Here is a 16,428-nt window from a genome sequence, read left to right on the forward strand (position 1 = left end):
TGTAACTCATAACTTTACCCATTCCTTATGCTCCATGGATTTTAACCTCCATGGAGTATCCATGGGTCACCCCATGGACTTAGTCCAACATAAGAAATCTTGGATCACAAGCCCACATATATAAGAATGAATGATTTACACAATCAACCCATATATTTAATTAGTCTCCTTTTGATCACTTAATTAATTCCAAATTAATTTTTGATCAATACTAATTAAATAACCTTATTAATATATTAGAACTTATAATATATTAACCAACCTTAAGTGTTATTTCTCTCATTATAGTCTATCCAAATGCATGATGCCATGCAACCCAAATGGACCATGTCGGGTCGGGTCAAGTCTTACCAATTATAGTTATGGACTTAGACATTAATCCAACAGTCTCCCACTTGGATAAGTCTAAAACTATTATTGCGTATGACTTCAGGAACCGATCAGCAATCGTAGCTCTCAAAAGCTTCTGTCGAACTCTGACCTTGTCGATGAACTCTGACCTTTGTCAATGACTTGTCCATTAGATAAGGGATCATATATTCCTCCATTCTAGATATCATATGGACTGAGACATGGATTATCAATCATTCTCTCTGTCCATTTGTTGTTTCCCGATTTCCGATTCATGATGACTGACTGATTGAACAAATCAAATCAGTCCTGGCTTGGCCAAGCACTCACATGTATCATCTTTAAATCATCGAGGGGCCCACAGATATCGCTTTTATCCCAAAGGTAAAAGGAATGGATAAACTTCGACTCATATGGCTTGTTCTACTATTTGTTGAATCATACACAAAGGCACGTTTTATAACATCGAGTTACCGAATGCGTTTTCGTGCAATCAATGTACAACCAACTAATAGTAACAACTCATATCTCTAGGTTTGAAGAATATAAGATATTATCATCTCATGATCACTCGTGATAAAATCCATGAAGTGATTCAAATGAGCGCGGGTTGAATCCAATACTCAGAACTTATAGTGACATCTGCCTAAAATGGATTCGGGTCAACCCAACCCAATTGGAAATTTAATAAACCCTACTCAAGATTACTTGACGCTAATAGGATCAAAACCCATACACTACGATATAAATTGACGTTAATAGCAACATAGTATAATACAACGTTATAACTATAATCAAATTAAATTATGATACCATATTAAAATCAAATCAAAGTATAATGCTCTAATTAAATTAAAAGAATCAAACTTGAATTCTATAATTAAACTTCAAATCAAAGTAGATTGTTATAATCAAATAATAACCTATCTTTTATAAAACTCCCTTTTTATAAACTTTACATTAAATTTTATAAAACTCTATTTTTATAAACTTTACATTAAATTTTATAAAACTCTTATATTAATTATGTAAAAGATGCTTGTGTTAGTGGGAAATTATGAAGACCACCAAAAGCAAAAAGATTATTCCCATGGTCTCCCACTCACACCTCCCATCCACTTTCCTTTCCTTTTTCTCCCAACACATTATTCTCTTCACCACTTAAACCTTCTCTATTCTTTCTCTCACTCTCAATCTCGAAATTCATCCAAGAAATACTCATATTCCAGCCAAGAACAATCTATTATACTCCAATCTTCATCCCTCTTGAAGCATTCATCAAGGTATGTTGTTAAAAGTTTCAAATTCATACAAGAAACAAATTAAATCCACCAAACTATCTAAAACTCATTTTATGCATAAACCTGATTTTTCTCAGAATCCCATCAATAAAATAAGAAGTTCTGGAAATTTTCAGAAAATAACTTATTTTTATTGAATTACTATAATTATTGCAATAAAGTAGGGCAATAATTCACATAAAATACTTTTTGCATTCAGTAAATTCTGAGAAAATTCTGGGATGACCTATATATTGATTAAACATAATTTATGAAGTTTCATGCATTTATATTACTGTTTACTATTATTTATGATTTTATTGATTAATTAATAATGAAATATATAAAAAATACTTCCCATAGTCACAAATATCCGAAACTTATACAATGGGCTCTATATCATGTTATAAAACTATGGTTAATTTTACAGAATTTTTGGGAATCATTTATTATTTTTCCCGGATTTTGTTGTTGTTTAATCATTAAAGTATTAAATAAATACTAAAACAATTCAGAAAAATATAAAATTTTTACAGTAATTAATATTGTATGAAATAATGATTTCCTAATAATTTCATAATTTTTCAATACTATTTACTATTTAAAACCATTTTCCTAAATATTTAAGCATGTAAAAATGCATTTTAATGATTATTTCATATAAATAATTGTTAAAATCTGTAAATAATTATAATTGGGCAAGGTATTATTTTAATAAGAAATTATTAAAATCTGGCCTAAATTGAAAATATAAATTAATTATGCAAAGTAATTAATTCAATTTAAAATTCATTTAACAAATGAATATCTTAATATTCTAATCAAAATGAATTATTGTTAATTCATCTAATATAAGAATATGTGTTTAATTATTTGTATTAATACTCCATTCTCGTTTAGCAGTTCCTAAACCAAAACTATTAATTATATTAGGTTCTACGCCATTTTGACCCGAACCGTCTATCGTACGACACACGCATTTCGTTTTGGGACTAAAGTGAGTAATCTACCCCATATTTTATAATTTTCAATACTTTTGGGGTGTATCATGTGGTTCTAATATGTTCCAACTTCATTTTATTGTTTTATCACAATTGAGACATTGTTGGGACATTTATACGTGAGTCATTAATTGTATAACTATAGTTTGTTTACGCTACATGTACTTGTAGTGCATTACCATTTTTAGTCTAATCTCCATGACTATGCCCGTATTCTTGAGGTACGTTATGGACAATAATAGCGCTATTGGGTTGACCACCCCGCCTTGGGACGCTAAGGTGATTGATCGCACGTGGTTGAGTGTGTTTGATGATTAGATGCTCCATCCTATATATATATATATATATATATATATATATATATATATATATATATATATATATATAAATACATATGTATATATAGGGTGAGGACTTGTTGTTGTTGTTATCATTTGTTAATCAATTTTTGATTTATAAACCGTTATCTCAAATACAATTGTTTGCCGACTTCAAAAGAAAACAAATTTCAAATTATAAATGTTTCAACTTCACAATTTTCTCTACTAAAATTAGATTACTCACCAACTCTCGTAGTTGACCTGTTTTTACCCATGATGCAGATTTGAAGAATGAAGTTGATGAAAAATAGGTTGTGCCTTAGAAATCCACAAGACTATTTAAATTTGATGTAATAAATGTTGTTCGTATTTGGATTTGTATTTGTATGTTGTGGATCTTGTTTGCATACTTAGTACTTAATTGAATCTATTCATATTATAACATAGTTGTCATGAGACTTTGAACAATATATCACGCCTTGATCGATTCCAACAAGGATCGGGGTGTGACAGATTGGTATCAGAGCCCTTGACTATAGGGAATTAGGTTAATTGCCTTGACCTAGTCTATAGCCTCTAGGGTCCTCTTGTATGCTAGTTTATAAAATGCACACACAACTGCATGCAATTCACACTTAGAAAATCCTAGGAATACCTTTGTGTGTTAATTGCTCCCTTAAGTGCATACGTATTACTCCTGACACTTATATGTGTGCATACACTGGTGAATATTCTCCTCTTTCTCTGAAAATCACACACATATTCAAGTGGTTTTAAAAAAAATGTTTATACATATATATATTCCTTAGAGCTCATAGGAAATTCAAAGTCATCCACTCTAGCTGGGTAGGATCATAGTAATGGACGCGTAGTAACTGGAAGGGGGAGGTGCCGGTAGCCTGAAAGTCCTGACTAGGCAAGCATTTGTATACATCCCAATCAACCGAGGGACCAGTTTGCTTATCTGGGGACCAAAGGCGAGAGTTCCCAAACCTATAGGTCAAAGCGCGTCATTCACATTACTTTTGAGCCATCAAAATACCCGACCTTATCAAACGTATCCGAAAGGATACACTCCAAAATGGCCAACTCATTGGACTATTAAGTTCCCTAATGGGCCTAGTAGTGGGAAAGACATGTGAAAACTTAGTTTTGTGGGGGCCCACGCAAGTGCTACATGTTTCACATTTAGTAACCATGGAAAGCCCAAAAGGTGCCCAACACTCCTAACCATGGCCCAACAAGTGTTTTACAATTATTTTACCCAACAATGTCTAAAAACTTTATTTCCATAATCAATTTACAAATAACTCACAAGTCCATATGCGTGTTTCTCGTAGATGGCATTACGACCCCCATACGCTGCTCGCAACAACCGAAGGCTAGCTGCCCTTATCGCCAAGGAGGTAGCAAACGTCATCCCAACAATTGCAACCCAACTTCATTCTCTTCAGCCACAAGCTCCAGCAACCACTCCTCGTTGCTCGTTCAAGCACTTTCGTAACTACAATCCGCCTTACTTCAAAGGCATCGATGGTGCCACCGCACTCCTCACATGGATTGAAGAAATGGAGAGTACTTTCATCCATAGCGAGTGTCCTGAGGACCTGATGGTCCGTCATGCTACAGGGTGCCTCCAAGGTCATGCTCTCACATGGTGGAACCTAGAAAAACAGGCAAAGGGAGAGGTTGTTGCCTTGGGAATGACCTGGTCAAAACTAAAGGAACGCATGATGGAGAAGTTCTGCCCTGACAGCGAATTGCAAACTCTCGAGGATGAATTCTGGAATCTGAAACAGGTGGGAGGCGACAACGCGACCTACACCAATAGATTCCATGATCTCTCGAGACTCCTACCTCACATGGTTCAACCTATGAAAACTGCAATACACCGCTACATCAAAGGGTTACCACGCCAGATCCGTAATTCGGTGACCAGCAGCAGGCCATCTACCTTAGAATCCGCCATTGAAATAGCAGGTCAACTCAACGAGGACAATATGAACGATGGTGTCCTCCCACGCAAGGGTTCAAAGATGTCAACTGAAAAGCCGACCCCTGAGACCCCCCTAATTGTCAAGTCCGAGTCCTCCCACCGACATGACAAAAAGAAGCGGAAAAGTCATCACCACAACCATGCTGTTATTACCCCTGGTACTCCTATCACCCAAGTCACCCCACAAGCCCAACCGAATAAAAAGCCGTATATCGGACCTCACCCCCTCTGTAACCACTGTAACTATCACCATATGACCACCAGCCCGTGTCGCCTCTGTACGAATTGTGGTCGCTATGGCCACTTGGTGGACACATGTCGTGCACCAAAAATTCAGCGACCACTCTATCTACCCTCAAATCAGCAAACACAAACCCGATATCCAACTGGAACATGCTTCAACTATGGTGACCCCACCCATTTCAGAAACGCGTGTCCTAGGCTAGTCAATATCATCAACACCCAAGCCCAGGCAAATCCAACAATGCAGGTTCCAGCTCCCAAAGGCCGAGCCTTTGTCATTACCGCAACCCAAGCAAAGACCGATAACAAGGTCGTAAATGGTACGTTTCTCATAAATGACTGCTACGCGTCAGTACTTTTTGATTCAGGTGCCGATAAAAGTTTTGTGTCTTTGGAATTTGAGCCCACACTTCACACATCTCGCACGATTCTTGATGAGTACTTTACCGTAGAAGTCGCCGATGGAAAATACGTTTCACTCAATGCAGTCATCCAAGATTTCACTTTCGATTTTTGCGGTCATAAATTTTCTGTCAATTTAGTTCCTATGGAACTTGGTAGCTTCGACATCATAGTAGGAATGGACTGGCTATCCCAAAACCATGCTGAAATAGTATGTTACGATAAGTTCATTCGTATTCCTCTCGCCGACGGTCAAAGTCTTCGTATTTATGGCGAGACTCATTCGAAAAAGCTTAGTCTTATGTCATGTACTCAAGCTCGATCATATCTACGAAAAGAATATATGGCTTTCTTAGCCCATGTGGTGGAAACAAAGGTCAAAGAAAAGAAGATCGAAGATATTCTGATAGTACGAGACTTTCCCGACATCTTTCCTGATGATGTATCTAGACTCCCTCCAGTACGTGAGCTAGAGTTCCGCATCGATCTTGTTCCTGAGGCTACTCCCATAGCCAAGTCTCCACATCGGTTGGCTCCAGCCGAGATGCAAGAATTGGCAAGTCAGCTCCAAGAATTAACCGATAAGGGATTTATCCGCCCTAGTACTTCACCCTGGGGAGCCCCGGTTCTCTTCATCAAAAAGAAAGATGGTTCGTTTCGTATGTGTATCGATTATCGGGAGTTAAATAAATTAACCATCAAGAACCGATATCCGTTACCTCAGATCGACGACCTTTTTGATCAGCTTCAAGGAGCTTCATGCTTCTCCAAAATTGACCTTCGCTCGGGTTATCACCAACTTCGAGTACGGGAAGAAGACATCCCCAAAACCGCTTTCCGAACCCGCTATGGTCATTACGAGTTCACTGTTATGCCTTTCGGCCTAACAAATGCCCCTGTCGTATTCATGGACTTGATGAATCGGGTATTTAAACCTTATCTCGACCGTTTTGTTATCGTCTTTATTGATGACATCCTCATTTACTCCAAGACAAAGGCAGAGCATGAAAGACACCTTCGCCTAACTCTCCAAACGTTGCAAGGAAATCGGCTCTACGCCAAATTTTCGAAATGCGAGTTTTGGTTAAATGAGGTACAATTCCTTGGTCATATTGTAAGTGACAAGGGTATTTTAGTCGATCTCGCAAAAGTTGAAGCAGTCCAGAATTGGAAAGCCCCATGTACCCCCAAGGAAATTCGATCCTTCCTCGGTTTAGCCGGTTATTACCGGCGTTTCATTTCAAATTTCTCAAAGATTGCTTTACCGCTTACTTCTCTCACTTGCAAGGGTACACCATTTGATTGGGGACCCAAGCAGGAATACGCTTTCCAAACCCTTAAACAAAGTTTGTGTAACGCTCCGATTCTTACACTCCCTGAAGGATCCGAAGATTTCGTGGTATTCTGCGATGCCTCCAATCTCGGTCTAGGTTGTGTTTTGATGCAAAAGGGAAAGGTTATAGCTTACGCATCACGACAACTCAAAATCCACGAAAGAAATTATACGACTCATGATTTGGAGCTCGGTGCCGTGGTTTTCGCTCTTAAAATTTGGAGGCATTACCTTTACGACACTAAATGCGTAATTTTCACCGACCACAAGAGCTTGCAACATATTCTTAATCAAAAGGAACTCAATATGAGGCAAAGACGATGGGTCGAGCTCCTAAATGATTACGAGTGTGAAATACGCTATCATCCGGGCAAGGCAAACGTCGTAGCCGACGCGTTAAGCCGAAAAGAACATGCCCATGCATTTAATCTAATATGTTCTCCTGTCTTGTCCAATCTCAGCGACCGAATTCGAGGAGCCCAACACTCGGCAATTACCGAAAATGACATGCCCACGGGAATTGATGGGGAGTTGGAAACTAAATCTAATGGTATTTTCTATTATCAAGATCGCATCTGGATCCCAGATCGTGACAATCTTCATATATTCCTGATGGAAGAAATCCATAAAACCCGATATTCCATTCATCCGGGCACTGACAAGATGTATCATGGCCTGAGAACCAATTATTGGTGGTCGGGAATGAAAAAGGATATTGCCTTATTCGTGGCCAAATGTCTTACATGTTCCAGGGTCAAAGTAGAACATCAACGACCCTCTGGACTATTGGTCCAACCAGAAATCCCCAGGTGGAAATGGGAAGCGATCGCCATGGATTTCGTAACCAAACTTCCCCGTACCACAAAAGGACACGACAGCATTTGGATAATCATTGACCGTTTGACCAAATCCGCTCATTTCCTTCCCATCCGTGAAAATATCAAAGTCGAAAAACTTGCTCGGATTTACATCAACGAGATAGTTAGTCGGCATGGCATTCCTCTCAGCATCATTTCAGATCGTGATGGGAGATTTCTCTCTCGGTTTTGGCAATCACTTCAAACAGCCATGGGAACCCGCCTCGATCTCAGTACCGCCTATCATCCTCAGACCGATGGTCAATCTGAGAGGACAATTCAAACACTCGAAGATATGTTGAGGGCGTGTGTCTTGGATTTCGGAGGAAACTGGGACTCTCATTTACCGTTGGTGGAATTCTCTTATAATAACAGTTATCATTCTAGCATCAAGATGCCACCATTTGAGGCATTGTATGGCCGTAAATTCCGATCTCCTATTTGCTGGCATGAAATTGGTGAGTCCCACGTGATTCGCGCAACAGTGGATTCTCCAATCATTGGTCCTGAGCTTATCCAGGAAACAACCGACAAAATCACTCAGATTCGCGATAACCTTCTCGCAGCTCGTAGCCGACAAAAGAGTTATGCCGACAAGCGACGCAAACCGCTTGAATTTACCCTGGGTGACATGGTCATGTTAAAAGTGTCCCCATGGAAAGGTGTGGTTCGATTTGGACGCAAGGGTAAATTGGCACCATGCTACGTAGGCCCGTTTAAGATCATAAAAAGGATCGGACCAGTAGCCTACGAGTTGGATCTACCAAGAGAGCTTAAGAAAGTTCACCCAGTATTTCATATAGCCAACCTCAAGAAGTGTTTAGCAGACGAGAACCTTCATGTTCCTCTCGAGGATATCCAAATCGACGAGACAATGCAATTTATTGAGAAACCCTTGGAAATTGCCGACCGAAAGGAAAAGCAACTCAAAAGAAGTCGCATTCCCCTGGTTAAGGTCAGGTGGCAGTCGGCACGTAGACCTAAGTATACATGGGAGCGTGAGGATCATATGCGTACCAAATACCCACAACTTTTCTCTTAAGGTACTCTCTTCTTAAATTTCGGGACGAAATTTCCTAAAGTAGGGGAGACTGTGACATCCGCCTAAAATGGATTCGGGTCAACCCAACCCAATTGGAAATTTAATAAACCCTACTCAAGATTACTTGACGCTAATAGGATCAAAACCCATACACTACGATATAAATTGACGTTAATAGCAACATAGTATAGTACAACGTTATAACTATAATCAAATTAAATTATGATACCATATTAAAATCAAATCAAAGTATAATGCTCTAATTAAATTAAAAGAATCAAATTTGAATGCTATAATTAAACTTCAAATCAAAGTAGATTGTTATAATCAAATAATAACCTATCTTTTATAAAACTCCCTTTTTATAAACTTTACATTAAATTTTATAAAACTCTATTTTTATAAACTTTACATTAAATTTTATAAAACTCTTATATTAATTATGTAAAAGATGCTTGTGTTAGTGGGAAATTATGAAGACCACCAAAAGCAAAAAGATTATTCCCATGGTCTCCCACTCACACCTCCCATCCACTTTCCTTTCTTTTTTCTCCCAACACATTATTCTCTTCACCACTTAAACCTTCTCTATTCTTTCTCTCACTCTCAATCTCGAAATTCATCCAAGAAATACTCATATTCCAGCCAAGAACAATCTATTATACTCCAATCTTCATCCCTCTTGAAGCATTCATCAAGGTATGTTGTTAAAAGTTTCAAATTCATACAAGAAACAAATTAAATCCACCAAACTATCTAAAACTCATTTTATGCATAAACCTGATTTTTCTCAGAATCCCATCAATAAAATAAGAAGTTCTGGAAATTTTCAGAAAATAACTTATTTTTATTGAATTACTATAATTATTGCAATAAAGTAGGGCAATAATTCACATAAAATACTTTTTGCATTCAGTAAATTCTGAGAAAATTCTGGGATGACCTATATATTGATTAAACATAATTTATGAAGTTTCATGCATTTATATTACTGTTTACTATTATTTATGATTTTATTGATTAATTAATAATGAAATATATAAAAAATACTTCCCATAGTCACAAATATCCGAAACTTATACAATGAGCTCTATATCATGTTATAAAACTATGGTTAATTTTACAGAATTTTTGGGAATCATTTATTATTTTTCCCGGATTTTGTTGTTGTTTAATCATTAAAGTATTAAATAAATACTAAAACAGTTCAGAAAAATATAAAAATTTTACAGTAATTAATATTGTATGAAATAATAATTTCCTAATAATTTCCTAATTTTTCAATACTTTTTACTATTTAAAACCATTTTCCTAAGTATTTAAGCATGTAAAAATGCATTTTAATGATTATTTCATATAAATAATTGTTAAAATCTGTAAATAATTATAATTGGGCAAGGTATTATTTTAATAAGAAATTATTAAAATCTGGCCTAAATTGAAAATATAAATTAATTATGCAAAGTAATTAATTCAATTTAAAATTCATTTAACAAATGAATATCTTAATATTCTAATCAAAATGAATTATTGTTAATTCATCTAATATAAGAATATGTGTTTAATTATTTGTATTAATACTCCATTCTCGTTTAGCAGTTCCTAAACCAAAACTATTAATTATATTAGGTTCTACGCCATTTTGACCCGAACCGTCTATCGTACGACACACGCATTTCGTTTTGGGACTAAAGTGAGTAATCTACCCCATATTTTATAATTTTCAATACTTTTGGGGTGTATCATGTGGTTCTAATATGTTCCAACTTCATTTTATTGTTTTATCACAATTGAGACATTGTTGGGACATTTATACGTGAGTCATTAATTGTATAACTATAGTTTGTTTACGCTACATGTACTTGTAGTGCATTAGCATTTTTAGTCCAATCTCCATGACTATGCCCGTATTCTTGAGGTACGTTATGGACAATAATAGCGCTATTGGGTTGACCACCCCGCCTTGGGACGCTAAGGTGATTGATCGCACGTGGTTGAGTGTGTTTGATGATTAGATGCTCCATCCTATATATATTTATATATATATATATATATATATATATATATATATATATATATATATATATATAAATACATATGTATATATAGGGTGAGGACTTATTGTTGTTGTTATCATTTGTTAGTCAATTTTTGATTTATAAACCGTTATCTCAAATACAATTGTTTGCCGACTTCAAAAGAAAACAAATTTCAAATTATAAATGTTTCAACTTCACAATTTTCTCTACTAAAATTAGATTACTCACCAACTCTCGTAGTTGACCAGTTTTTACCCATGATGCAGATTTGAAGAATGAAGTTGATGAAAAATAGGTTGTGCCTTAGAAATCCACAAGACTATTTAAATTTGATGTAATAAATGTTGTTCATATTTGGATTTGTATTTGTATGTTGTGGATCTTGTTTGCATACTTAGTACTTAATTGAATCTAATCATATTATAACATAGTTGTCATGAGACTTTGAACAATATATCACGCCTTGATCGATTCCGACAAGGATCGGGGTGTGACACTTATGAGCACTCATGAGTGTTGTAGCACCACTTTGTGCACCAACTTGGACCTATACAAACCAACCCATGACAGTCTTGATTCATATCTACTTCCAACATATGACCGACTGTGGATGGTTTGAATAACGTAATCATTCAGGAAGAGCGACTTAGTTATTCTGGAAGTCAAAACATGCAAAGTGAAACACAAGAATAAATTAATCAAATATGGTATCAAACCCTATGAATATAAATAAACACTTTTATTTATCACCATACTGATTACTCATTATTTATTGTTTCGGTTTTATCAGCTTTATACTTGAATTAAAAACACTAGTTGTCCCATGCTCCAAGCATGTACACTATGTTTTTCTTAAACAATAGCTTTGCCATACACCAAGTATGCACTCTATGTTTGTCTATGATCCTTACTTTGTGAAATAAACCAATTGAACATAATTTCAATGATTCTAATTTCACACTCCCAAATCCTTATCGAAAAATGTGAGAATTTCAAATTCCTATCATTTATCGAAATCTGTTTAGATTTTAAACTTATATGCACTGACCCTCCTGTAATGAATATGTACAAAGTCACAAAGACTTGTCAACAGTCATTATAAGGTATTCCAATGGAGATCAACTCCATGGAAACTAAGTCTCATATTCAAAGTACATTGCTTTGGACATGCTTCTTGCATTAAGTTTTCTAATCTTACACAGATAACTTCCACCTATGGAGACAACTCCATATTCTCATTTTGACTATCACTTCTGAATAAGAGATGCCTCTTTTCAGAATATGTCAATATGGTCCTTCCAAAATTAGCACTATACTTCCAACTGTCCCTGAGCAACCAATCTTTGGTAAACCTCAGATTGTCCTCGACAATTGCTTAATCATTTTAGTCATATCCAATTCTAGACCTTTTCCCTTTTTAATGCCTCTGGGCATTTGGAAAAATTTAGAAATGACAAATATTATAGCACATGCAATCGATCCTGTACCCAAAGCAAATGGTACACGATTCATGATGTCTCACATAAAGACATGATTCTAGACCAGTCTTTTGCTACAATATTTTTATTTGCCATGTTTTCAAAATTTGACTATGAAGAGGGATGTCGTAATCATAATCGAATTTTGAGAACGCAATATATAGAATTTCCTTAAGTTGAACCAATCCAACATGAAATTCATATATATATTCTTGACTAAAGATGATTAAGGTCTCAATCTAAGCCTTTAGAACTGAAATGAAGTATATCCTCTCCCTTAATTATAGCAAAACAACTTTTTCAATCCCTGCAGCCTCACGAATTGAAACTTTTGTTTTCTATAATTAACATTGCTAACTTGCAACACTAACAATAATTATCATGCTCCCACTAACATGATGATTATTAGCATAACACTTATGCTCCCACTAGCTTTGACATGTACTCAGAAATCAACTGGACTTCTAGAAATCAATACTTTATTGACTTTCTTACCAAAGTTCAGATTTCTGATATGAGATGCTTTGATAAAACTTTATCAAAATCATATACCTTTCCTTAGATAGCATGCATGTGTGGCTAAACAATTTCAGAACTATGAAAAGGGATGCCGTAATCATAGTCTCAATTGTTTAGACCTTTTGCCATCTGCTTCAAATCTACTTGGTGGAAGTGTTTCCTCACCATCATTTTCATGAATCGGAGAGAAACCTTATGACCCTTAGATTTTATGGTGTATGTGTTCTTATCCATGTGAATCGTCAAAACCATAGTCATAAGACAAGGATAATGACAAATCCAAACTCATATGGACTGAACTTATGCAATCTTAACTTCTTGCCACCTGGCAGTACAGGGCCTGTCATTGCTTCCAAGTTGTTATGCAACCAATTGAGAACTTTTAGAACTCCTATGCAAAGCCAACTTTAACTGGAATGGGCACAGAATATGTCAACATGATAGGTTATAAACCTCAAGTCGTGTGCTAGTGAAGAACCTCAGGTTTTATTCTTGATTAGTTCTTGAAATTCTTTTTAGGATCTTTAAGACTCCCACTGTCCTCTTGACATATAAGACTATCTTGCCAAATATTCAAGAGATAGTGCGGATTCTTTATCAAGACAAACACTTCACACAATTGGCCTTAGTTGGTCTTTGTTTAATCCAAAACATCACAACTTACCAACTTCAAATGTACAAGAGTAGGACACTTTTACTCTTACATTTGACAAGTGTTATAAACCTTTCTTTAAGATATGTCACTCAACTTATAGTCTTGGAGTATGACTCTAAGACTTGTTTTGAAACGAAGTATGACTCATCTTCTTGATTTAACCATTTCAACAATTCATGACTCCTCTTCTTAGTCATAAGAATGCACTAAGATGTCCTTAGAAGACCAATTGTGGTGTGGTTCTTTAATCATTAAGATGATCACAAAACATGATACTAAAGTACTCTCCCATCTTTTCAGATTTGAGAAACTTTTATCTGTCTGCCTAATTTGATTCTTCCCATTCGTTCTGCCATACATTGAGACTTTTCCAATGTTTCAGAATTATACTTAAACTTGTAAGTATAACCATATTTACTAAAATTTAGTAAATCATGACGAATAGTCTTAACGAGCTTTGTGGTGGACTTGACCAGTGCACAAGAATGTGTACTCGATCCCTTTAGTCCTTAACTTGACTCACACATCCATGTGAACAAGTCTTAATTTTCCAATGCTTGAAAGTTCTCATTCATCATACTATTCAACTTGCATGATTCCAAGTTTCTATCCAACTGAAGCCTTGGGAATGAGAATCTTTCCTTATTTGGTAAATTATGACACTACCACAAACGAAAGAATCAAGTCCATTTTTTTTTCCAAATATTGCTATCAATGGAGTCATATAAACAACCATTTTTCACAAATGCCACTTGTAAGGATATTTAAAATAAATATAAAATTAAAAACTTTTATTTTATTTCAAAACTTTGCCGAAAAAACTTATCCTTATAGTGCAAATGCATACGGAAAAACTTGTTGTTATCTATTCCTAAGCAATATATCATAACTCCTAAGTAACAACTTCAAAATTCTGATGCGATCGAAATCCACCTACGCGATCAGAATCAGCATATACTTCCTTTAAGCTTTCTCTCTATTCTTTGATTCTTAAAACATCAACATGTGACCCAGTCACATCATGTAATGAGGATATTAGAATAGAAACTTAACAGAGTTAGATAATGGGCTCTACCTGAAGTAGACTCAAACTTATTGACTTTAACATCCTTAGGTAAACTTGGCAGCTTTGCAATCAACGCCCCTTCCTTTGGCAAAATAAACATATGGACCCTTTGGTAATGGGACTATCTCAGACTTAGCCTTTCTCCTTACCATTTGGTCAACCGGGTTGACTATGGCCAATCCCTTTCCATTGGGAAGAGAATGCTTTTTCTGGATTTCCAGTGTCACCATTGTCACTGTCCATAAAGTTTTTGGGAAGTTGATCTTCTAATCAAATTTGCTTTACTATCGTTCCAAATCATTGCTGATTCAGCAGCACCAAGCAAATAGATATGATCATTAAGGTTCATGTCATAGTCTGTTTCATAGTAGTCCCAAAGGAACTCACTATGTGACTTAGAAAGTGATTGAACATCCAACTTTCTCAAGACTTTGACACCCAACTCTCCCAGCTTGTCAATATGTGACTTCATCTCTAAGATGTGATCACACATAGACCTTGCTTGCCATTAGGGCTTAAGTGACCTTGAACTTGTGGGTTAGGGAGAATAATTGGAGGAGGTGGAGGAAGTAAAGTTCCAAGAGATTTGGGAAGATCATAGATGTCTGAACTAGACATCTTTTGGGAGATATTCAAGATAGTTGATCTAAAGTCCTTAATATAACACCCAATATGAAATATTAAGGCTAGGACCCAACAAACTATTTTATAACTTGGAAGAGGGATGCCGTAATCCGAGTTATAAAATAGTTGAAGGTAGGTAAATGATGATTTACCAATTTCCACCAAGATAAACGAAATGTATTATTAGGTTTTAATTGGTTTTGAAACTCCTAGATTCTTTTGAGATTCATTGAACTTTTCAATGGCATGTTTCAATCTCGAGTGTGCCCTTCAGGTTTTGTGACTGGGATGCCGAGGATCACAAAACAAGGTGTGAATAACCATGCAAATATACTTGGTACCCTTAATATTTACCCCTTAATCAGTGTGCCGGTTAACCACACACGCTCCACCGATACTATGATAAATATTAAGTTACCCTTTGCCTACCTTGTTAAGTCCAGGTTAGTGTGCCGGTTAACCACACACGCTCCACTAACGACTTAAGCAAAGTGCAAAGTGTAATTTCATGGGTTAGCACCAAATTCACATTTTCCTAAGTAACTAAGATTGGGTATTAATAAGAGTTTAGTTACTTAGTATTTATCATTAATACTTTTAATGAAAGGAGAATTATAGTCCTTGTCCTACCCGTTCGGCTAATGACCCTCCACCAGTCAAGGAAGCGGTGGGTGAGAGTAGACACCCATTAAACTGCCATTTTATAGGCAGTAACCTTATACCCCCCTTATAGACCGACTTCGTGAATGAGGCCTACTAACGGTAAGACTCACTTTACTCTTATACATATATATAAATATTATTAACTTATAATATTATAAAGTATAAGGGTTGAATTTTAACTTTTAAAATTCTAAGGGCTAACTTGGAATTAAAGTATTCATAAGTGAAAACTTTTCAAATTCCAAAACTTGAGGGCAAGTTTTGAAACTATTCAAAACTAATTAATTCCATAACTTATGAGTTTAAAGTAGTTTTAATTAAAAAAAAAAAAAAAAAAAAAAAAAAAAAAAAAAAAAAACTCTTCAAGTTCCATAACTTGAGGACAAGTTATTGAAGACTTTAAACTAATTAATAAAAAAAATAACTTTTTTTTATTGTAACTTATGGAACTAATTAAGGTTACACTTTTTTTTTAATTTAATGAAGAGACTCTTGAACCTCCATAACTTGAGGACAAGTTATGGAGTCATAAAACCATTTAATTAGAACTAGACTCTTC

This window comes from Lactuca virosa, chromosome 5 (assembly GCF_052849685.1).
Source record: "Lactuca virosa cultivar CGN04683 chromosome 5, Lactuca_virosa_CGN04683_v6, whole genome shotgun sequence".
Taxonomy (NCBI): Eukaryota; Viridiplantae; Streptophyta; class Magnoliopsida; order Asterales; family Asteraceae; genus Lactuca; species Lactuca virosa.